The sequence below is a fragment of the Delphinapterus leucas genome, chromosome 3, assembly GCF_059928025.1.
Source record: "Delphinapterus leucas isolate spDelLeu-1000000601 "Yukka" chromosome 3, BTC_Dleu_Yukka2, whole genome shotgun sequence".
Taxonomy (NCBI): Eukaryota; Metazoa; Chordata; class Mammalia; order Artiodactyla; family Monodontidae; genus Delphinapterus; species Delphinapterus leucas.
This window is the reverse complement of record NC_143131.1, coordinates 39,288,640-39,312,340: the sequence shown is the minus strand read 5'-3', so window position 1 is coordinate 39,312,340 and position 23,701 is coordinate 39,288,640.

Here is a 23,701-nt window from a genome sequence, read left to right as displayed (position 1 = left end):
TTAGAACTGGTTTGGAAGTGCACAAAATAGCAATATTCATTCATTCGTTTGTTCACTCATTCATTCCTTCATCGAATAATTGAAAAAGTGGTTATTGAATACAAGCTACAAGATTGTGTTTTCAAGGACCTATATCCCAATAAGGAGATAAAAATCATAAGAGAGTTGGAATAAGGTGTAGAAATTTTAAGTGATAAGAGAGATATATAAATAAAATGATAGTAACAGTTGAAATGATTTCTAAAGCAAGTGATTAGTTTATCATGAGTTAGGTAAGAAAGGTAACACATTTCCACAGGATTTTTCCCAATGTTTTCTTCTGAGTTTATTTTTTAAAAAATACCTCCCTTTTAATAGAGTCACTGTAAAAAGTAAACTTTTGGCTTTCGGATACATCAGTTTTGATTGTCATTTTGATTATGAAACGGTTCCTTTTAATTTACCAAATTCAATGCTAGCAGCAATCATTCTGAATATACATCTAAACTCAAAATGTTCTTCCTTATGGGAATAAGAAGAATCTAAAATTAGAAGAGTGATCTTACTCTTCAGAGAGGGAAAGAAAGACGTCAGCAACCTTTGGGACTATCTTTTATTCAAAATGTAATCATATTTGGATTTTGTTAAAAACTTCATTGTACTTTAGAATCAAGTTAATTTAATTTGTACCACAAAAACAGTTTGGAGTTATTTTACTTTCACACAGGCTGAGGTAAAAAATAATAATTATAATGCAAAGACATAAGGATAAGAACATTTGTATTTTTCTATTGTACATATTCATATTCAATCAAACATGTTCTAAAAACACAGCCCAGTTCTCTTCTGTATGGAACAAGTCTCCAATTGCCTGAACATACACTGTACTCTAAATGGCCAGAACATTTTCTTTTAAGTGATGCTGTTCAATATCTCAGTGTAATAGCTTTTCCCAACTTCATCAAGATCTGATTGCAGCTAAGCTCTGTTGGAACACAAACCCAACAAAAATAGCAGAAATCCTGTCACTGAAAACTATGCAGGAAACTCAGACCTCTCAAGTGACTTTCCCCTGCCTATTGCTTGTCATAGTTCTTAGCTAAGTTTATTAGAGGACACTTAGCTGCTCTTCCACTCTCTGTCACCACTATAGTAGTCATCAGAATAACACCTCAGAGAGAAAGCACAGCAGTGTCCCCAAAGAACTGATAACGTTTTTTTTAACTTCTTTTTCCCTTGGCTAAAAAAGCACTAAAACTATGTCAACAGATATTGTAAGAAGAAAAGACATGCACTAGAAAAAAAATTCCAACACACAACAGTCAGATATCAGGATATGATAGGATATATCTACCCTAGTCTAAAATACAAAGAAAAAGCATTAATCAACTTATGGGGAAGTTATTTAGCAAAATGAGTTCAGGGCATTATGAATACTGTAGAACAAAATTGGTTATATTTTATTGTACAGTAACTGGTTATTTTAACATTGCCTTTGTGTAGATTTAATCTTCATGTGAATAGTTATGAAGAAAAAAACCCCCAAAAAAACCAAAGTTCTAGTCTCCATGTGAATGGTTAGGGAGGAAAAAATGAAGCTGTATTCTGTAATCAAACACACTATTTTTTTTTTTACCAATTAAGACTATGTATGTTGTTGCTAAAGTAAGGAAAATTGTGTATAAAACTTTGATGACAATTTCTCATACTTCTGCATATTTATGTCCAGGATAATGAAACAGTAATACTCAGGAAAAGAATGTTTTTCTCTGACTTATCTGCCTCTTCACTAGAAAATCTTCATTTAAACCTCTTTGAAATTCCATTTTCAATGTGTTATTTAATTTATTATAATGTAGTGTGCAAAAAGTTCACATTGTACCATGTATGTGCTCTTTAAAGAATGCTGATAAATATCTAGGGGTCCACATAAGCTTAAGAAATAGAACCATGTCATTGCCTTTGAAGACCCTCTGCAATTGTATTACCTGCATCCCCATTTTTTTGGAGCTAGTCTTTATCTTAAATTAGGTGTTGTTTATGATCTTGCTTTTCTTCGCAGTTTTTTTTTCCTCTCTCTTTCTCTTTCTTTTCTCTTTCTCTCTTAAACACACACACCTCTTATATTCGACTTCAAGTTTCATTAAACGCAGTGATATTTAATGAACATGAAGTAATGCTTTGGTGATTCAAACTCCTGCAGCCTGTCAGTACTGTTGGTTTGACTATCAGTTAAGGTATTATGGTATTGACAAGGTAAAAAGTGATTGAAGAAAAATTGATAGAGCCTTACAGACAATTCACATGGTCTAACATAATATAATTGGAATTCCAGAATAAAATGAGACAAGAATTATGGCAGAAAAAATTTGAAGAAATAATGGTTAAAAACTTCCCAAACGACATCAATTTACAGATCCAAGAAGTTCTGTGAGCACCAAGAATGATAAATACAAAGAAAGAAAACCACATCTTAGGCACATCATAGTCAAACTGCTGAAATCTAAAGTTAAAGGGAAAAATTTTTAATTACATAGGGAATATGGTAAATAAAAAAACAAAAATAACTGGCAATCAGAATTCCGTATAAGAGATGCTCTCCTTCACAAATGAATATGAATAAACAATTTTTGATAGACAAGAACTGAGAGATTTCATCATTAAGAGATCTATACTCCAAGATATTGAAAAGGAAGATCTTAAATCTGAAGGGAAATGGCACCAGATGGAAATCAAGATCTACAAGAAGGAATAAGACTACCAGAAAAGTTTAAAAATAATAGATGTATATAATGTATGCAATCAATATATATGCATATACATTCATATTGCAGACTGTACGTTTTCAGCTTTAACACTGAAAAGACAATGAAGAAAAATGCTTTAACTTTAATTTCATGTAAAACAATGAGATTTATTGAATTATATGTAACATTTTTTTTATAAATTTGTTTATTTTTTAAATTTTATTTGTGGCTGCATACAGTATTTGTTTTTCTCTTTTTGGCCGCGTTTGGTCTTCGTTGCTGCGCTCGGGCATTCTTTAGTTGCAGCAAGTGGGGGCTACTCTTTGTTGCAGTGCATGGGCTTCTCATTGCGGTGGCTTCTCTTGTTGAGGAGCACGGGCTCTAGGCATGCAGGCTCAGTAGTTGTGGCGTGCAGGCTCAGGAGTTGTGGTGCACGGGCTTTGTTGCTCCGCGGCATGTGGGATCTTCCTGGACCAGGGCTCGAACCCGTGTCTCCTGCATTGGCAGGCGGATTCTTAACCACTGCGCCACCAGGGAAGCCCTATGTAACATTTTTGAATGATGAGTTTTGCTTCTCTATTATCTTTCTCATCTGGGAGGATATCATTAAGGAATACATTAAGATATTTGCATCCATTGTATTGATGAGGGCCAAACAGGTTTCTTATGTTTGTGCTGTAAGATAGTCTGCTGTTTTGTATTTTAACATGGCAGAGTCTAAATATCATTCATCTTTTTGTTTTACGTAAAGATCATTTTCTTTATTCACAGTGTTGTATGATTTTTTTACACTAAGGACATAATGCTTTTATTTTCCGTTTTGTAGTACATGGTTTAGTTTCACAGCAGGTAAATTGTAGCACTGAGCAGAACAATAATATTTTATTTTGAAAAGATAGTATTGCTAGGTCTTCAATAGCTTTCAAGTCAAGCATATAGTTTATGTATGTGTATATTAAAATATGTATTTATGCTTAAAATGGTTTTTCACATTTTGAATTTTACACTTTGGAAGAAATGTTTAACTTAGACTGATACCTTTACTTCTTTCTGCTCTGAAAAGAAACCACGTGTTTCTAACCATTAAAGTGGGCTATTCAGTAAATGAATTCAAAGTGTAAGGTTAGTTCTTTTATTTCCAAAATCATTCCTCCCAACTAATTTTGCTGAACCAGTTGATGCATGTTGAGCCTGATTCTTACTTTTTTTTTTCTTGCTTAGAATTTCCCTACAGGCTATGTTAAGCTAGACCCACATCTCCACCCATCTTCCTTCATAAACTCTTATCAGTTTCTTACATACTGTGTAAGTTAATGTCTTTCTCCTTTCTGGAGCATCTCAGGATTGCCCTAAAATTTCATGCAGAAGCAACCCCCTGGAAAGCACACCAATTCCCATCCACAGTCATTAATTTATTACTTTCCGTATTTAAACAAGCATCTCAGAACATATGATGTGGACATTGGATAATTATCCATAGGCGGCTGAGAGCAGAAATCTGTGCTCAGTAGGACTAAATTATCTTAAAAATTTCACACTTTTAGCTAGTGCATCTTAAAAGAATGCCAGCATTTTGCCATTCCTTCTTCTCTTCTCCCCTCCACTGGCCACTTAGCCGATGGCTTCAAGCCAACAGAACTGTGCCCTGCCACATTCCACTAATAAGCCTGTTGTCAGCACTCTATTTTCTGAGGAATCGTGTAGTTTGCACAGCACACAAAGGCCCTTCCTGGAGTGGTGAGTAAGGGCTGAATTCTAACTCAGGCTCTGTTCCCCAAGTTTTATTCACTTGGCAAGCTGCCCAAAAGGAAGGCTTTTTTTTTTTTTTTTTTTTTTTCTTTTCTCCTACATTTATTGGCCCATAGGGGGAACCTCTCTCTAACTCTTACCACACTCCTATATGGTTATCTGTGAGCATATCAGAGGGTACATGTGAAGTTTTGGTATAATGAAAATACTCCCTATTCCTTTCAATATTGGAATACATTAGTGAGGATATGAATCAGCCTGTTACCATCCACCTTAAAAAGGCATGTCAGTACCTGACACTGTCTCTCCAGAATCCTTGCAAAGAAAGGGCTTTATCAGATCACTCAGAGAAACCTGAAATGACATTTTAATAAGGCAGCTCCCTGGAATAAGCCTAAATTTGGGGGAGGTAGGAAGGAACTGACTTGGAGTCCTAGATTTTAGTGAGATTATTTTGCTTTTATTTCTGTGTTTATTTGTTTATTGCTTGTACTTTTGAGTTGCTGTGAACAAGCAAGGATTTTTTTTTTCTAATCAGTTCTCATTAGCAAATGTACAATGTTTACTGAAAAGAAAAAGACTTTATGTAAAAAAATGCACCCCTTACACCAATAGCACTGATTTTCCAAAGCTTATTCTGAACCTGACACAATTTAGAATTGTGTCCTCAGTGCAGTAGCTCCTTCCTTAAAGCTCAAAATCTTAGCTGTCAAACTTCCCCTAAACTCATTAGGACTCATCTGTCTCTGTCAGTGACGTCTCAAGAGCCAGTTCCTGCCAGGCTGCTTTGTCTCATAGCCACTTTGAATAAGACCAGTTTTTAAGAAAGAAAGAGAACCTGTGCTTTGGAATGTGTTATGTCTCAGGGAATTACATAAATTTTTCTTTACAAAGCTCCATTTGCAAGGAAAAGTGCAGGTTAAGCACTGTCTGAATAAATTAAATAGTGCATAATAAAAATATCTTTTCTATGAAAAACTCAACTCAGAATACTGTACACTGGTCCAAATGAACATAGTAGAGAAATTCTGACCACCTTGGCTGAAGGAGAACAAATACTGTAGGATAATCTCTTAATACTCAGTTAAGAAGTGCCTTAGTACCGTATGTTGTGATAAAAATAAAACATATAACACTCTGTTTATTTGTTTTAATTCAAGGGTAGATTTTCTCTCATTCCTAGAATAGGTGATAGATGGAATTAATACCTAAAGTCATGATTTATAAATGTAATTTCTCTCTATCTAGTTTTTTTTAAAACAGTTGAATGTAAATTATTCCTAGGTTATACTTTAGTGGCTTTACTTTATAGTATCAAATTTTAATAGCTGAAGTATAATTAATTTATAGTGTTGTGTTAGTTTCAGGTATAAAGCAAAGTGATTCATTTACACACACACACACATTCTTTTTCACTTTCTTTTCCATTATAAATTATTACAAGATATCAAATATAGTTCCCTGTGCTATACAGTAGGTCCTTGTTGTTTATCTATTTTATGTATAGTTCTGTGTATACGTTAATCCCAAACTCCTAATTTGTCTCTGCTCCCGTCTCCTTTGGTAACAAGTTTGTTTTGTATGTCTGTGAGTCTATTTCTGTTTTGTAAATAAGTTCATTTGTATCATTTTTTCAGACTCCACATATAAGTGTTGTCATATGATATTTGTCTTTCTCCGTCTGACTTCACTTAATATGATAATCTCCAGGCCCATCCATGTTGCTGCAAATGGTGTTATTTCATTCTTTTTTATGGCTGAGTAGTTATCCAGTGTGTGTGTGTATACCACATCTTCTTTATCCATTCATCTATCAATGGACATTTAGGTTGCATCCATGCCTTGGCTATTGTAAATAGTGCTGCTGTGATTAGGGTGCACATATCTTTTTGAATTAGAATTTTCTCCAGATATATGCCCAGGTGTGGGATTGCTGGATCATATGATAACTCTATTTTTAGTTTTTTAAGGAACTTTCATAACTGTTTTCCATAGTGGCTGCACCAATTTACATTCCCACCAACAGTGTAGGAGGGTAAGTATGCAAACAGAGAAGAAAATCCAGAAATTTGTTTTACTGCAATCTACAATTTTTTTTAAAAGAATCTAGAGTATCTACACAATACTATGAAATAGTTACGTCTATAATTTTTCACCTTGATTTGGGAAGATTTGGCAAATTTGTAGAAAATACTAAAGGTTAACTCAATTTTAAATATGGAAATGTTTATAATTGCTTTAGTTGCAATTAATAAAGCTGTAAAAATGCAAACCAAATCTTCATAATAAAACATAAAACGTGATTTGGCAACTGTGGAGAATACTAGATTTTCTTAAGAGTTGTTTTATGAGAAAATGTTTATCTTCAGCTGTTTTTAAATTCAAGTGAGTACTTTTGATTTTGCCTATTTCAATTTGGTGTTCTGCCCAAGACACCATTTGGATCCAATCAAAATGACTTGATTTCAATACACTCCTCATTTCTGGATTTTCCCACAGTCACCATTAATTACTTGCTCCGTCCCATCAAGCTACACAGTATTTCCTATATTACTTTGACACATTTTAGGTGAATAGGAGGCTGTGTCTCAAATAAAATACATAAGACAGACTCACTATTAGAATAACCCCCCACAGAGACCTTTATACTTGCCTCCACCTCTCAATTGTCTAATGAAATCATGAAATTTGGCTTTATCTGAGCTCTTGGTTGCTCTCATTATTCATTATCTACCTAATTAGTGACTAATTAGCTCATACATATTGAAAGAGTAAAGTAAAATACAATGTTTATGTGTTTTAGTAGAATGAGAGAAAGTGCATTCTGCTTTCTTTAGTGTCTAGTAAAAGAAATGTTTAGAGGAGGGATTCTTGAATTCATCAAACTAGAGAAAAAAAATAATATTAATGCATCATGATGAACTTCTTTTTTTCCTTTATGCTTAGTGAAAAAAGATCTTAGGAACTTTAAGAAGCATTAAGAAAAACTTTAAGGAACATTAAGCACTAATGAAGAGAGAATAGATGACCTATGGATGATCTATTTTTATTTTAAAGCTTAAAAGTATATGTCAGGGCTTCCCTGGTGGCGCAAGTGGTTGAGAGTCCGCCTGCCGATGCAGGGGACACGGGTTCGTGCCCCGGTCTGGGAGGATCCCACATGCCGCGGAGCAGCTGGGCCCGTGAGCCATGGCCACTGAGCCTGTGTGTCCGGAGCCTGTGCTCCGCAACGGGAGAGGCCACAACAGTGAGAGGCCCGCGTACCGCAAAAAAAAAAAAAAGAAATTGGGGTTGGGACAAATGTGAAGGAGGGTCTCAAGTGGCCCCAACAATGGAAGAAATGGTTGGCCAAAGTGGAAATTAGAATCTGATATTTTATAATAAATTCCTTGACTCACTGAAAGTTAGCCAACAAGAAGACCAAGGCTAAATACTATCAATAGCACCTGTGGGCAGAGCAGAGCAGCAGTGACTTTAAACCCTAGCTTGTGCTGGTGACTCGTTCTGTGGCTTTGAGAAAATCAATTACCGTCTCTTATTTTCACACTGCTCATGTGCATTTGAACTTTGTTTGAAGGACTTAATAATGATTTTTTTTAACATATTTAATTTACTTTTAATTTATTGGTTAATATTTATTTTGGCCTTTTAAAAATAGGATTTAAAGAAGCAATTGAGTTTGTACAGGACCTTATTTACTTTGTGAAATAGTAGTTTCTTCTCTATCTTCATCATCATTGTTACAGTTACTTAAGGCAGATGTTCAACTCTTTCTAACTTAAAAGCAAAACAAAGTGTCACCCATTTTTTGTATATTCATTGCAGACAAGGCCAGTTTTCTTTTACAAGTTTAATTGACTATGAAAAACTGTTACACTTTGTATGTTTTCTTTTTAAGTTAGGAAAAAGGGAACTTTAATCAAGGTTAAGATAATAAGTGTTTGTATTTTAAAATTTTCTTTTCAGTTTGCTAATAAAAAGAGACTCACACTTTAAGGATTTCTCCTAAATCAAAGAATCTTCTGGGTAAAATTGCTGGCAATGTAAGCAAAATTACTTATCCCTTCAAGTTACATTTCCTTCTAAATCATGGTGGTAGGAGAATAGTACTAATTAATGCTTATACTTTGAGATGCTGCTAAGGGCCACACTGGGGTTCATTGTGCACAGGTTTGAAAATCAATGCATGATTTAATTCAAATGAGTAAATCTAACATTAATTTTTAAGACTGTCGATTTTGCCCAAAGATTTTAAAGATAATTTCTATAACCTGTTAAAATTGTCAGATATTTAATTATTTATAAAGCGAGGTTAAATATGTGGCCTAAAATGGAGCTGAAGATAATAAAAGCAAAACTACTTCTGGATAGATGACTTTTGTAATAATTTAGGGGAATCAAATTAGACTGTTAAGAAAGTAAATTTCTATATTTTAAACTAATGGAATAAGATCAAGGTTTTTAGCTGTATGACTATTAGGATTGAATGAGACTTTTAAAATTTAGGAATAATTTAAGCTGAGTTAAATCAATCTCATCCATGAACAGTTAGACTCTAGACTGTTCTTAAAGTCATCTGAGTTTTCGGTTATATTTAAAAACTCCCTAATACTTTGTAATACTGTTCTGCCAAAGGTAATAGTTTCCTTCTTTAATAATATAGTTGATTCCAGATTATTGAAAACTGCTGAGTTGTATCTTTACTGGCAATAAGTAAAATTATAAAAATCATTTAATATCTAAACCACTTCAAGGGCTTTCTTGCTGTTAAGGATTAAATTGTGTCTCTCTCAAACTATGTTGAAGTCCTAATCCCCAGTACCTCAGAATGTGACCTTGTTTAGAAATTGGGTGATTACATAGGTAGTCAAGTTACAGTTAGCCCTAATCCAATGACTAATATCCTTACAAAAAGGGATAGTTTGGACACAGAGACAGACTTGCACACAGGTAAGATGGTGGGAAGGAACAGAAAGAATGCTGAGGCTGACAGAGCCAAGGAGAGAAGCCTGGAGCAGATTCTCCATCACAGTCTTCAGAGGGAACGAGCCCTGAGGACACCTTGATTTCAGAGTTCTGGCTTCTAGAACTAGGAGACAATACATTACCATTGTTCTAAGCCACCAGTTTGTGGCACTTTGTTACCACAGCCCTTGGAAACTGATACCTCGCCCTCTGACTTCCTGTTACGTTCAGCCAATGGGAGGCACCAGAAGATGGGAGGAGAGGGTGAGGCAAGCCAGGTCAGGGCATTTGTTCTCCAGGCTCCCTCTGGACCAAGACCCTTGGGTTGGCTACCCTCTCCTCTATGGTGCCTTCTTCACACAATTATCCCCTCTGGATTCCTGAAGCCACCCTCCCTCCTTGCCCCTTCAGGTCCAGGTGTTCGAAGGGCTCCTTGCTACTGCAAGGCCCAGGCCCAGGTAATCGTCTCTGTGCACCAAAGTGTTTTCCCACACCCCTTAAAATAACCCTTTTATTAAACTCTTATGAGAACATCTGCTTTGGGTGTGGCATCTTTTTCATGGTAGGATCTTGACTGGTACAGTACCTGTCTTCCTAAAGAGAGTTGATTACCCTTTACTTTATTCAGCTACTGTCCATGGTACATATGACAGCACTTATCACATTGTATTATACTGATTTGCTTGAGTAAATATCTCTATCTAAAAGAGAAGTTCCTTGAAGCTATTTATCCTCCGTTTTAAAGCCAACATCTTACACAAATTCTGGCATAATATAAGTCCTCAAAATATACTTATTGAATGGATGCATAGATGAATATTTATTTTTTAAATGTTTGCATATCCTGTCTTGTCCACAAAAAAGACTTCAGGTACCTAGCAAAAATAAGCATCATATAATATTAAAAATTAATAGGTAAAGAAATTAAAACTAAAGGCTAATAACGTTAGAGAAAGAAATGTGAATGTAGAATAAGACTAGTACATGAAAGGACATAATATGTTATGTACTTGCATGAGGTAGATAACACATATGGTTCTGTATTTTCTAATAGACAATGTGAAGGCAAAAGAAGGTCAGTTACATGAGTCACAGTGTCCATAACTCAAATACAAACTAATTACTTAGGCAGTGCTCACATATTCCAAATACTGAGACTAGATGCAAATACTAATCTCCAGTGAATCTTCAGGAACAGGCGAGCATGTCATGTAGTGAACAATGGCTTCAGTATGCTCCTACAAATAATTGAAAAGTCAGTTTCATAAGGATATTTTTGCACCATACTCTCTTGTGACCAATGGTATAATACCCAAATAATGCTCGGTAAAGATGATTCCAGTAAAGCGGGCTAAGCAAAGCAGTATTGATCCGGTGCCCTGCCAGAATGGATTAGTCTAAGTATACATTCAGAAGACCTAGAATATATGAACTGCCTATAATTTTGATGACATTATGATTCATGCCAATGATATCTATATCATAAATATTATACATAAATATTACTTTTCTCATTATTATTTCTATAAGTACTTTGTAGCAATGAATTCAGGTCTTACAAGTACTAAGAATGCAGATAACCATTTGTTAACTGTTATACATGAACACATGTTTTTACAGAAAGCCAGGCTATGAGGTAGAAACTGCTTATAAATATTTTTAATCACCTGGTTAAGTTTATTTTGTGCTTAACAAACAAAATAAGAGGTAAAAGTGATAAAAAAAATAGAAATACAAATTCAAATGAGTGAATACAAGCAAGTTTGTAAAAGCCAGAAAATATAATTTTCCCTTTTGTCCTTCCTAAAACAGGTTTCAATGATTACTGGGATTTTGAGCCCTGTATCAGTTATTTGAGATGAAAAATATTATCGAATAAATAACTTTTAAAAGTCTATATAATGAAAGCTCACACTCCACACATATTTCTTTTTTGCTGTCCCGAGGGGGGAAACATATCAGGGGGAAGTTCACATAATGCTCACTGCTTGTCCTCAGTGAGAAAACTACACATTACTTTCTTTCAAAAGATTACAAATCCAATGCTTACAAATCTCAGCACATAAAAGGTAGAACTATCATGGCTCATGATGCTTCTACTTATGACCTTTCATGTACTAATCTTATTCTACATGTAAGTCAAGTCGATTTACAAATTAGCAGGACTCTAGTGAGGAATGTGTGTGTGCGCATGTGCGCTTTATGTATAGTATACCCTATACTTGTCAAAGAAAAAAAAATCAAAACTTTTTTTCAGGACCCAACAGTTTCTCTCAATCTCAGCTGGGCAGCTTGAACTTCTCATAGTGCCAGTGGGCAGTGGTCTTATTATCTTGATGAGTTAGGAGGAGAAAAATCAGATTCTGACTTTTCAGTGTTATTCAGAATCAGGTGCCAGGATTTCACTCTTGTTTCTCCACGTGGAAGCATTAAATTCCTTGTAATAAAATTGGTTATACTGCCTGTAATTAACATGGCTATGATATATGGTAGCATACTTTGATTGTGATGGCTTTCTTCTTATTCTACTATTCAGCCACCAGGATGGTCTTAGTACTCTCTGTGAAAATTATATTTATATTATTTTTTTAAACATCAGTACTTGTGTCTACATTTAGGCCACTCACCATCTTGTATGAAGGCATTTTCTTAATTTTTCTTAGTTTAGGAAACTCAGATGTTTCTGGGAGCTTATAAAAAGTTCACTTATGTCTCAGTGTACTTTTTGCTTCTCACATGCCAAGATTCACTTCCTCTTCCTCTTCGTCAAAAACTTCCTGGCTCCAAGTACTTCACCATATGACTTTTTTATTGCTTCTTGGAAGTCCAAAAATAAGGACCCTCAGGTTGAATTTTCCCTCTTTCCTAATCTGTCCTCACATGCCATTCTGTCTTCATCTCCTGAAGCAAATGCCCACGGAATCGTTCCTTCCTGTACCTTCTTTCACACCACCAGTGCCACAGCACTTACTTTCTTTGCCTTCTCCGCAAGCTGTACATATCTTAGGTTATCTCTACTTTCAATATGACCTTCTCCAAGTCTTTTTTTTTTTTTTTTTTTTTTTGGCGATACGCGGGCCTCTCACTGTTGTGGCCTCTCCCATTGCGGAGCACAGGCTCCGAACGCGCAGGCTCAGCGGCCATGGCTCATGGGCCTAGCCGCTCCGCGGCATGTGGGATCTTCCCGGACCGGGGCACGAACCCGTGTCCCCTGCATCAGCAGGCGGACTCTCAACCACTGCACCACCAGGGAAGCCCTTCTCCAAGTCTTTATCTTGCTCAGACCCCTGGTCATCTCTGTGGCACCAGAAACCTTTTCCCAGCAGCCAGTGTAATTGTGCCAGTTTGTGATTGACTTGTCACACCAGCATGCGGGCACCCAGGGGCTGACTTGCTGAACAATGTGAGGAGGTTGACATGCATGTGAGCTTGAAGAGAAGGCTCTTCAGCTGCTCTGTAGATGTGGATCAATGGAATGTCTATAAACAAAATTGAGATTTTGTCCATAACAACTTCGGATCTGCTTTAATGCAGTGAAAAATAGATGATTAAGGTGCCGAATCTTCAACATCATAGATTATGTTCTCAATAACTTTAGCCTGAAAAAAATTAAAGAGATTTTACCAGATGTACTAGTTATCCAAAGAAAATGTTAATAAAGTGCCCATAATGTCTCATTTAAAGAGATGCACTCTCCTGGTAAATCCTCTAAGATAAACTTGTCTCTTTGTCACTTGTGGCAACTGAATACATTAATTTATGGTATGAGCCTTTTAGCTATAAGCCAATTAAATGCTGAGTGTCATCAAACAAAACTAATTAGTTGGATTTAAGATGAGTTTATCTGAAGTTTTCATTTCTGGCAATAGTTAGGAGGGTGTAGCAGTAGGGCTTGCATTAGACTACATATAGCAAAAATTCCAGATTACAGTAGGTTAAAGATTGGTTTTGTTTTTTGTTTTCTACACTGAGACGAGTCCAAAGATAGGTAGTAAATAGCTGGTATGGTAACAACACAATTTCATTAGAAATGCACTAATCATAGGCTTCCCTGGTGGTGCAGTGGTTGAGAGTCCGCCTGCCGATTCAGGGGACACGGGTTCGTGCCCCGGTCCGGGAAGATCCCACATGCTGCAGAGCGGCTGGGCCCGTGAGCCATGGCCGCTGAGCCTGCGCGTCCGGAGCCTGTGCTCCGCAACGGGAGAGGCCACAACAGTGAGAGGCCCGCGTACCGCGAAAAAAAAAAAAGAAATGCACTAATCTCTTTCCAGCTTTCTGAGCAACCACCTCCAGGTGTGGTTCTTGTCCTCATGCTTACAAGATGTTTGAAACTCAAACCATTGTGCTCCACCCTCCCCTGTTTTTTCTTTCAAAGAAGGAAAACTAAAGAGCCAGTGGTAATAGGATGCAGACTGCTTGAGTCAGTTCCCTGGGAACCTCAGTGCTAATACTTTGACTTACATTACATAGACACTTCTATTTATTAGAATTAGAGTGAAACATAGCTTTTTAACTGGGCAATGTGCTGACCCCAACAAAAATCATTGTTCTGTTTTTAAAGAAGGGGGCAATTGGGAATACAGTCTCTGCCATAGAAGATCAAATAACTTTTGAGGCTATAATCTATGTGTAGGAAAAGTATCTCTTTGTTTTCCACAATACAGATATATGTGAATATGCATTTATGTATGTTTGTGTGTGGGAGGGGCGGTGGAGATCAGAAGAGATGCATGCAACTAACTTATCCAAAAATATTGTCGACTAATTGATATTGAATTAAAAAGAAAGGGGTAATCAGAATGTATCTTCATTTTGTCCCAATAGAAATTATATTTATTTAGAGTCTATTCCTGCTAATTCTGACTATCATGGTTGATTCTTGATACACGTTCTTATTAACCATCAATAACCAGGAGTCTATATTGAGGTCCTACATGCCCATGACTTATTCTTGTTTGTGAAATTAAAGGCCTCAGAATATGTTAATAGAAACTCCAAGAGGTCTTACCTTTTTTTTTTTCCTAACAGAGATTTCCAAAAGGCCCTAAGGTTCTCTTTAGAATAAATTAAAAATGCAAGAGCTATGTCTAAAGCCTATGTACTTCTACTCTCCAGCATTATCCTGACAAACTTTACAAGAGGAAATTTGTTTACATCTTGTATGAGATAACTAATAAGTTAATGAATCTGTAATATGGGACATGATGTGGAGAATAGTGTAATTTTAAATGCATAAAAGACTTTGACTCTAATAAGATTGAATCTTTGTGATAAGATGAAAAAACCACGGGGGGGGGGGCGGTTCTTCAGTAATTCTCAAGACTATAAGCATTCCCCAGAGGCATTGTTAGCTTGAGCTTATTAATCAAATTACTCTATAATGATGTATTCCATGGACCTATTTGCAAATCATCCTGAAATTGATAAAGTTTAGAGCAATTTATAAAACCAGAAAATACAGTTACAAAAAATTCTCTATTACCATAAACTCTCCAAATTCAGACTTGACTTACTTCATTTGGAGGAGGTTTTACTTATGAATTCTGTCCATCTTATCTTTGCATCTCAAGAAACGCTCAAACGACTAGAAAAGAAAGAAACAGAACAAAGTAATATCACTTCTCAGTTTTTATTTCTTTTTAAAAAATAAGTTTAACAATATGTGTGTTACTTTCCATGAACCATTCTTCTGGGGTATGGATGGTATACTGTATTTAATGAAATGCCAAATGTTTTTTCCAACTACAAGTATTCTCATACTTTAAAGAGAGAAAAATTGCTCAATGCTGAAATGACTAGGAAAGGCTGGATTAAGGAGAAAATATGTGAACTGTGCCTAAAAGAATGGGTCAGATTTAGATATATCAATTCCAAAGAGGAGACACCTTACAGGAGGGCAAACATAGGAATGATCTATGTATTTGTGTAATGAAAGTAAACAATCTTATTGGATGATGTATATTTGATGGATACTAATGTCAAATAAGTAGAGCTGAGATATTAAGAAAATAGCTGCTTCGAGTTTCTCAACTTAGAGTCATGAATAAAAGGTGACTTGCATTTTTATATCTTGGAGAGACACTTTCTGTCTTTATAGATAATATTTTGTGTTTTTCTTAAAAGAAAGAAAGAGCAATGTTTGGTAGTAAATTTAATAAAGTATTTTGATGGATTCATATTTTGTTTTATCATGGGGAATACATTTTGACATTACTTTTTTAAAGTTACATTTCAAAGTGTATATATTTACAAAGTGGTCATGGATTGAGTATGTAGTATCTGGCTGGACCAGTGAACTCTTTCTCTATATCCACTACACGTGGGACTTTAGTAGAACTGTGGCCTCACTCACTATGGTATCATTGAATGAATACTGTATCTATTTATACATTAGACAATCCTAGCTGTTAAAATAGCATATACTTGGCTTTCCTGGTATGGGATAACAACCATGAAGACAAGTGATATCATTTTAATCGAGAAAGTGATTTATATAGAGAAGAAACTTTGATACATTTTTCTTGAATGGTACTTATTGCTACATGATTTTGTTAACATTTCTGTAACACATCTACAGATACTCAGTGTGTCTTTGTTGAATGGATACATTGACTGACTACAGTAGTTTCAACGATGACTCTACCAATGCTTTGGGCAAATATGCTAAGTTCTTGAAGTTCCTTAGTCTGACACCATGCAACTAAGTAGCCCCCATTACTGATAATCAGAATGTCTTTGGGCAACTAACTAGGTTCTCTATAAGAAAAAAACCCTGGATGACGGACTTCACAGAACGTAACAACAGTTGTCATATGTTTTGACATCAACTATGATTTTCCCTCTGCCCTCCATATGTTAAAATGAAAACTATGCACATATGGTCTATATACCATAATAAGGTTTTGTGGGCATACATCTATGAATAGTTCTTATCTCCAAACTGTCATCGGATAAATAGAAAATAAATAAGGAATTTTATTACCAATGAAACTTAATATGAAGAACATTTAAAAACACTCCAATTTAAGCAAAATTTTCAGGATAACTGGATGGAAGTTTCAAGAAGAAAAATTCCAATTCAATAAAAAGTAAAGAAAAATCTTTAACAATGAATTGCCTCATGAAGCAATGAATTATTTTTTTAAGATTTTTTTTAATGTGGACCATTTTAAAAGTCTTTATTGAATCTGTTACAATATTGCTTCTGTTTTATGTTTTGGTTCCCTGGCCACGAGGCATGTGGGATCCTGGCTCCCTGACCAGGGATCGAACCTGCACCCACTGCATTGGAAGGCAAAGTCTTAACCACTGGACTGTCAGGGAATGAATTATTTTTGAAATATTCAAGTAGAGGCTGAATTTTTTGCCAGGAGTTTCTTACATGAATAGAGGGAATAGGTTTCAAATCATTTCTGTAAACGTTCACCAAATGTGTATTCCATTCAAGGTTTTATTGAAAATGTTCCTCCTAGTTGGATGTTGAAAGATGGGAAGAAATTCAGCAGCTAGGGTGAGATGAGGCAAGGTCATTTCAACTGGTCAGATTAAGAAGAAGGAAATAGGGGCTTCCCTGGTGGTGCAGTGGTTGAGAGTCCACCTGCCGATGCAGGGGACACAGGTTTGTGCCCCGGTCCGGGAAGATCCCACATGCTGCGGAGTGCCTAGGCCCATGAGCCATGGCCGCTGAGCCTGCGCGTCCGGAGCCTGTGCTCCACAACGGGAGAGGCCACAACAGTGAGAGGCCCGCGTAAGAAGAAGGAAATAATTGGGGGAATGGTAGTGTCCTGATAACTGATGATTAAATTTTGAGGGAGAAATATCCTTGAAAAAAATTCAGACCACCTTATATCAGGTTTTGAACTCAGCAAGAAATTCAGACTTAATTATTCTTTGAAGCGTAGTCCTTAAAGTTTTTGAATTACATGATCAAGTTAGTGTTTTAGTGAGATCATTCTGGCTACTATAAGAGTGTTGGATTGAAGCAGAAGTACTGGAAGTGAAGAGAAGGTTAGGAGGCTGTTTTCAAATGAGGGATGATAGAAGATAGTAAGGAAAAAGAAGAAAAGACAGGACAGAGTATTTGAAGTAGAATTTTAAAACAGCATACTGATTTCTAACGATGTTGAATAATAGCATAAGATTTTTAAGTAGAAGTCACAGGATATATAGATATATGGGTAGTTATGTTTTTTTTTTTTTAATTTAGAAGGTGAGGAGAATAAATTTTGAGAAATTTCATTCAGTGTTTTAGTATTTTGTCTCTTGGACTTATGATAGCCCGACTGTTGACCATTCTGTGAAATAAAACTCCTCACTTGTCCTTTTCTGGGAACAATTAGCAGATGAAAATTTATTACCAAAGAAAACAAGGACGTTGATCAATATGCTGGATGTTTTCTTCTTGTCTCTTGGTATCCCTTTAGACCCAAAGAATCTGTGTTCCCTTAAAAATATTTATATTATGGATAAACTTGCAAGTTTTTAATATTTACTTATTTACCTTAATGTTGTCCTATTTATATGGAGGTCTATAGATAGTGAATCTACATAACTGCTTATTCTAACCTGAATAGTTTTATGTATTTGAAAGAAGTATCTTTGATGCAGGTAGGGATTATTTTGATTCTGCAATTTAATCATGTAGGAAATGTAGTTTTTATATATTTCTTTCTTACCCTTCCACTCCGTCCTTCCTTCCTTTTAAAAATCTGATATACCCTCCCATGAGCCTAAATTCCAAGCTTCTACTGAATTACTTACATTATAATTTTATTCTTGCTTTATCATACTTAGTACCCTTTTCTAAAGCAGAAGTAGGTGATGTATTTCATTCTTTACTCCTTCTCAAAATTTAATCTCCAGTCATTTCTTGTTGTGTTCACGTTTCACTGGTGATGCCCAAATCTAAAGTATCTCTTTTGAGTGCTGTCACTCTGCCATATGTTTTCTTAATGCTCTGTGGACATTTCTCAAATGTAATTCACATTACATTTATTATAATGTATGTATATATTAGACTGTAATGTTATGTTGGCATCTTTATATTTCACCAGAAGAGTACATTTTTTTGAACGATAGGGCAGTACTGTATTCATCTTTTAAGTCAGTGTGTGGCCTGAGTTGGAACATAGTAAATAAGTATTGATAAATAAAATTGTTTTTATTCTATTAAATATTACTTCTCTCTATCTAAAACCTCACATTCACCTTCTGTGTCAATCAGGTATACTTGTGGTCTATATTTTGGCAAATCAAACTTGTTTACTGCAACTTGGTACAACTTATAGTTTTTTTTAGTATCTTTTTCTAATTCATCTTAAGTCTTCTGAATTCCTTTGTAAGATTTAGGGTTTTATTGAATCCTTTTTATGAATGTGATAGTGGCTACTGTGGAATTCAGTGCTAGAGCATTTGTCCTCTAGAGTAATAATATTTTTTAAGAGAGGCAATTCAATAAAAATATAAAAACATGCCTGGGTCATAGCTCTTTAAAAACTGTTGAGCCTTACAGAGAAAATTAGATTGTATAACTCTACATTTTACCTAAATTATTGACTACATAAATATCAGTAAAATTATCTCATTGTATTATACTAGTATGTTAATACCAAGTTGGGTCTGGAAACTAGCCATATGGAGCTAGCTTTCTAGTAGTTTGGCCTGAAATTAGATCTTGAACCATAAACTGGGAAAAGACAAAAAAGATGGGTTACATCTGACACAAGTGCTGTTCAACAGTTTTCTAGAGCTTTGGATCACATTAACCATATCATATTCTAGAAGACATGGTCATTGAGTCTTCAGAAGACACTGAGGTGTTCTGAGCAAGTAGCATTTTGTAAAAAAAATGACTTTGACCAGTAGAACATGTAATACAAATTACATAAATAGAGTGTAAAATAGAGTGAAGAGAAAGCCAGCTAGTGGTTTGTACACTTACCAGATGTGAATACCCAGTGTGAAGATGAAGATCTTATCCTTAACTTTTCAGGCCATGATTTAAACTTGGCTTCTTTTTGCATAACTTATTAAACTCAGCCTCAAAACTTTAAAAATAAACTTCGTTTTATAATAGTATTATATTTACAAAAAATTTGCAGAGATAAGAGAGTTTCCATATATCCCACACCCAGTCTCTTTATTTATTAACATCTTACGTTGTATGATACATTTGTCAAACCAATGAACCAATACTGATACATTATTATTATTGACTGAAGTCCATACTCTTATTCAGATTTGCTTAGTTTTAAAAAAATTTTTCTGTTCCAAGATTCCATGCAAAATACACATTATATTAAGTCCTCGTGTCTCCTTAGGCTCCTCTGGACTGTGACATTCTCTTAGACTTTCCTTGTTTTTAATGACAGTTTTAAGGACAATATTATATAAAATGTCTTTCAATTAGGGTTTGTCTGATATTTTTCTCATGGTAAGTAAGAGTTATGAGATTTGGGGAAGAAGACCACAGAGGTAAGATACTGTTCTCTGGTGGTACATTTATATCAAAGGTACATGCCCTGAATATGACTTATACCTGATGGTGTTAACTTTGATCACCTGGCTGAGATGGTGTTTTTCAGGTTTCTCCACTATATAAGTTTCTTTTTTTTCCCTTACTACAGTGTCCTCTATGAAAGGAAGTCACTCTGTGCAGCCTACACTTAAGGGGTGGGAAATTATGCTCTATTTTCTTTAGGGGAGTATATCCACATAACTTACTTGAAATTCTTCTGCAAAGGGTATTTTTCTCTTCTCTGACATTTGTTTATTGATTAAATTATTCATTTATATTTTTAAAGACTCATGGATACTTATTTTATACTTTGGATTATAGTCCAATGCTATGCTATTTATTTTGTTGCTTAAATTGTTCCAATTTTTGTCATTGGGAGCTCATGAAAAATGGCATAAGAAACCGACAGCTAGGCACTGGGTGTACTCATTGCTACTGGGGTGTTATTAACTTTTGCATATTTCAGAAATTTTCACCAATCTAAGTAACTGCTTAAAATATGTTTTTCATATGATAAAATCCAAACGCCATTAAATGGGTGGCAGAGATTGTTAATTGTCTGCTAGTACTTATTTCCTCTTTTGTTCTCTTTAATAGAACCCCTAAATATTAACTGGATCTGGACATCAAAAATAAATCTTACATTTCTAAGCCCCTTGCAGTTAGGTGTAGCCATGTGACAGTTATTGAAGATGGAATGAACCTGGTGTCTTTAAGTATCCTTCTTGTCCTTAAGTGGAGGAGGCATACCCTTCTTTTGCCCTTTCATTTTTGTGTCTGGAATGTGGATATGATGGTGGAAGAAAGAGCAGCCATGTTAAGTATGATGACATGATAGAAGGAATCAGAGCTCTGTTCTTCATGTAGTCTTCATACAAGGCATGGGATGCCAGCACTTTAAAAGTGAGAGACATAAAAATTTCCCTTTTAATCCCTTGTTATTTGGGGTTTCCTTTCACTCACACTCAAACCTAATCCTAATTATATTTGGTATATCAGATTTTTTATGATATGAATCTTGAATACATCTTAATCAGTTGCCCAACAGCTTCCCACTTCAGATGATTACGTGTTCCAGCCACTCATGTCTAATTAAATAAAGATTTATTAAACACCTCCTGTGAACCAGGCATTGTAGTAGGGGCTAAGAAGAAATTAGAGTCCCTGCCCTATTGAGGCTGTATTATAGTCATATGATAGGAAGTTTCCTGAACACACAATTCAGCTCTTGTTTCCTGAACACACCATTCAGTTCTTATGTCCTGTTTGTATACAAGCTTCTACTTGAGATGCCCTTCATTTTGTGAGATTGCGTGGAAATCTCCTAATTGTTAAGACTCAACAGAAGCATCCTCTTCAGGGAAATCTTCCCTGACTTCTCCAGGTAGCCTTAGTCACTCCTTCATCTAAACTCTTGTATCATTTATCTAGTGGACCACAAGCTCCTGAAAACTGGTTGTGTATTTTCATTCAAGCATTATTGTCATCTACCAAAATTCTGGCGGATGCAAGATGCTGGTATAATTCAACTTTATTAATTTACAATGAATGACATTCCATTTGAAAGAAGGTAATATTAGTATTTACTGTACTATCCAGGGAATTCCCTTTCTCTTATCTAGGTTGCGGGAAATCTCGATTAATGGTCAGAAGTTTGCATGATGATTCTAGAATCAAAATATAGCTTTCTTGTATGGCTTGGAGGGTATTTGAACCAGGGCATGATGAAGTCTGAAGAACAGTTACTGTCCACAACAGGATACATTGCAAGGAACATCTTTTTTAGATTCCATTTTATATCTCATTATAGTGAAAAAATAAACAAACTTGAAAATCCCTCAAAACAGCATCGTAGATAATACCTGTCAATAACTTTAACACTGCTGGTTTTCTCATGCAAATTACAATATAACACTCAATTTTAGTTGAACACAAATTGAAATAATTGGCTTGGATTTGGGGGCCATACTAGATGAAGAAGTCCTATCTTTTTTTTTTTTTCTTTTGCGGTACGCGGGCCTCTCGCTGTTGTGGTCTCTCCCGTTGCGGAGCACAGGCTCCGGACGCGCAGGCCCAGCGGCCGTGGCTCACGGGACCAGCCGCTCCGCCGCATGTGGGATCTTCGCGGACCGGGGCACGAACCCATGTCCCCTGCATCGGCAGGCGGACTCTCAACCACTGCGCCACCAGAGAAGCCCAGAAGTCCTATCTTTAAACCCTGGAACCACACTTGACCCACTGAGATGCTCCTACTGTGAGAGGCACATATAAACCGAGAGGAAGGATCCTGGACATTTGTGAGTGTAGTTCATGCTCACACTGCAGCACACAGGCCTGGAGTGTGGCAATGACTGGAATCTTCTGAACTGTTCCAGTGGTTGCTGCTGCTTTCTATTTCTTCCTTTCTTCCCAATTTCCCTCCTCTCCTTCCGCCTCCCCCTTCCTCCTTCCCCATTCCTTCTTTCCTTCTTCCCTCCCTTCCTCTCTCACTCCCTCTCTCCCTTCCTTTCTTCCCTTCCTTCCTTCCTTCTTTCCATCCTTTCTTCCTTTCTTCATTCTTTGTCTGTCTTCCTTAGCCTGTGAGCATTTATACTTGAATTTGTAAGTTTAATATCCATGTGATGTACTCTATCATGCAGCATTATGTAACCCAAATAGCCTAAATGTGTTTCATTCCCCTGAATAACCAATTCAAATCCCTTGGGTTACTTTCACTTCTGGGATATTACATTTATTGTGTGGTAATCTCACTGTTCTTGTTTGAGTGGAGGTGCCCTCATAGTTACAAATGTAAAAGATCAATTTAGCAGAAAATGACACAGTGTTGAGAACATGTTTAATGCTAGCATTGATAGTAATTTGTAAGACTCAAAGAAGAAGCTTGTTGTATGTTGATAACGTTTTAACCTTGAAAGTAAGGAAAATTACTTTTTTATCTAGGTGGCTTGGGCAGGATGGGCGTTTAGTAAATATTTGCAGGTTTGACAAAATGGAATAGTGGCATTTTTAAAAAGCAGGCTGAACACTCAGATATAATTATAGCAAATGAGATGATGACATAAACTATTTGTTCACCAGCCATAGCAATTTTGACTTTGACTTTTGAAAGGCTTAAATCTGGAAGCAAATACCTTCGCCCTATGAATGGGCTTTGTGGTTTTATCTGTTAAGTTTCTCAAACTGTTACTGCAATACAGCCCACTCATATTCTCTGAATGTCGCAAATTTACCCATTGTCAGTAAAACCATCCTTTCTTTTATTAGTAAAGTTACATTATTGGCTAATATTAAATCACAGATATCCTATATAGGAAAGACTGACCTTCAATGAGAATGCTTGAAAATGTCAGTCTTTTCATTGAGGCTGCCCTGTGGATTGGAGCTTTTCAGTCCTATGATTCTTAGTCCAACATGCTCCTTATCTTTCTCTTTTCCTAATTCTTCCCAGAAAAGGCAATTCACAGGTTTGATTATAGAAACAGAGGTAATGCTGACTAATTAAGGAGCAGTTGGCCATCTATCTTCTGTTATTTAAATTACCAAAAGGTGAAAATTATGAACATGGAGAATAACTTGGGTTGTAAAACAGGTGGTTGTAATCTGACTCCCTGTGGCTTTCAAAAGTAAGACAGAGAGGCCTTTATCTGGGATTTTTCTGTAGTCTTACTAGGAGGGAGGAGAAAGACAAGATGACCTTTCAAGACATACTTCCAACTCAGTAATCATCACATGAACCTTAAGTGTT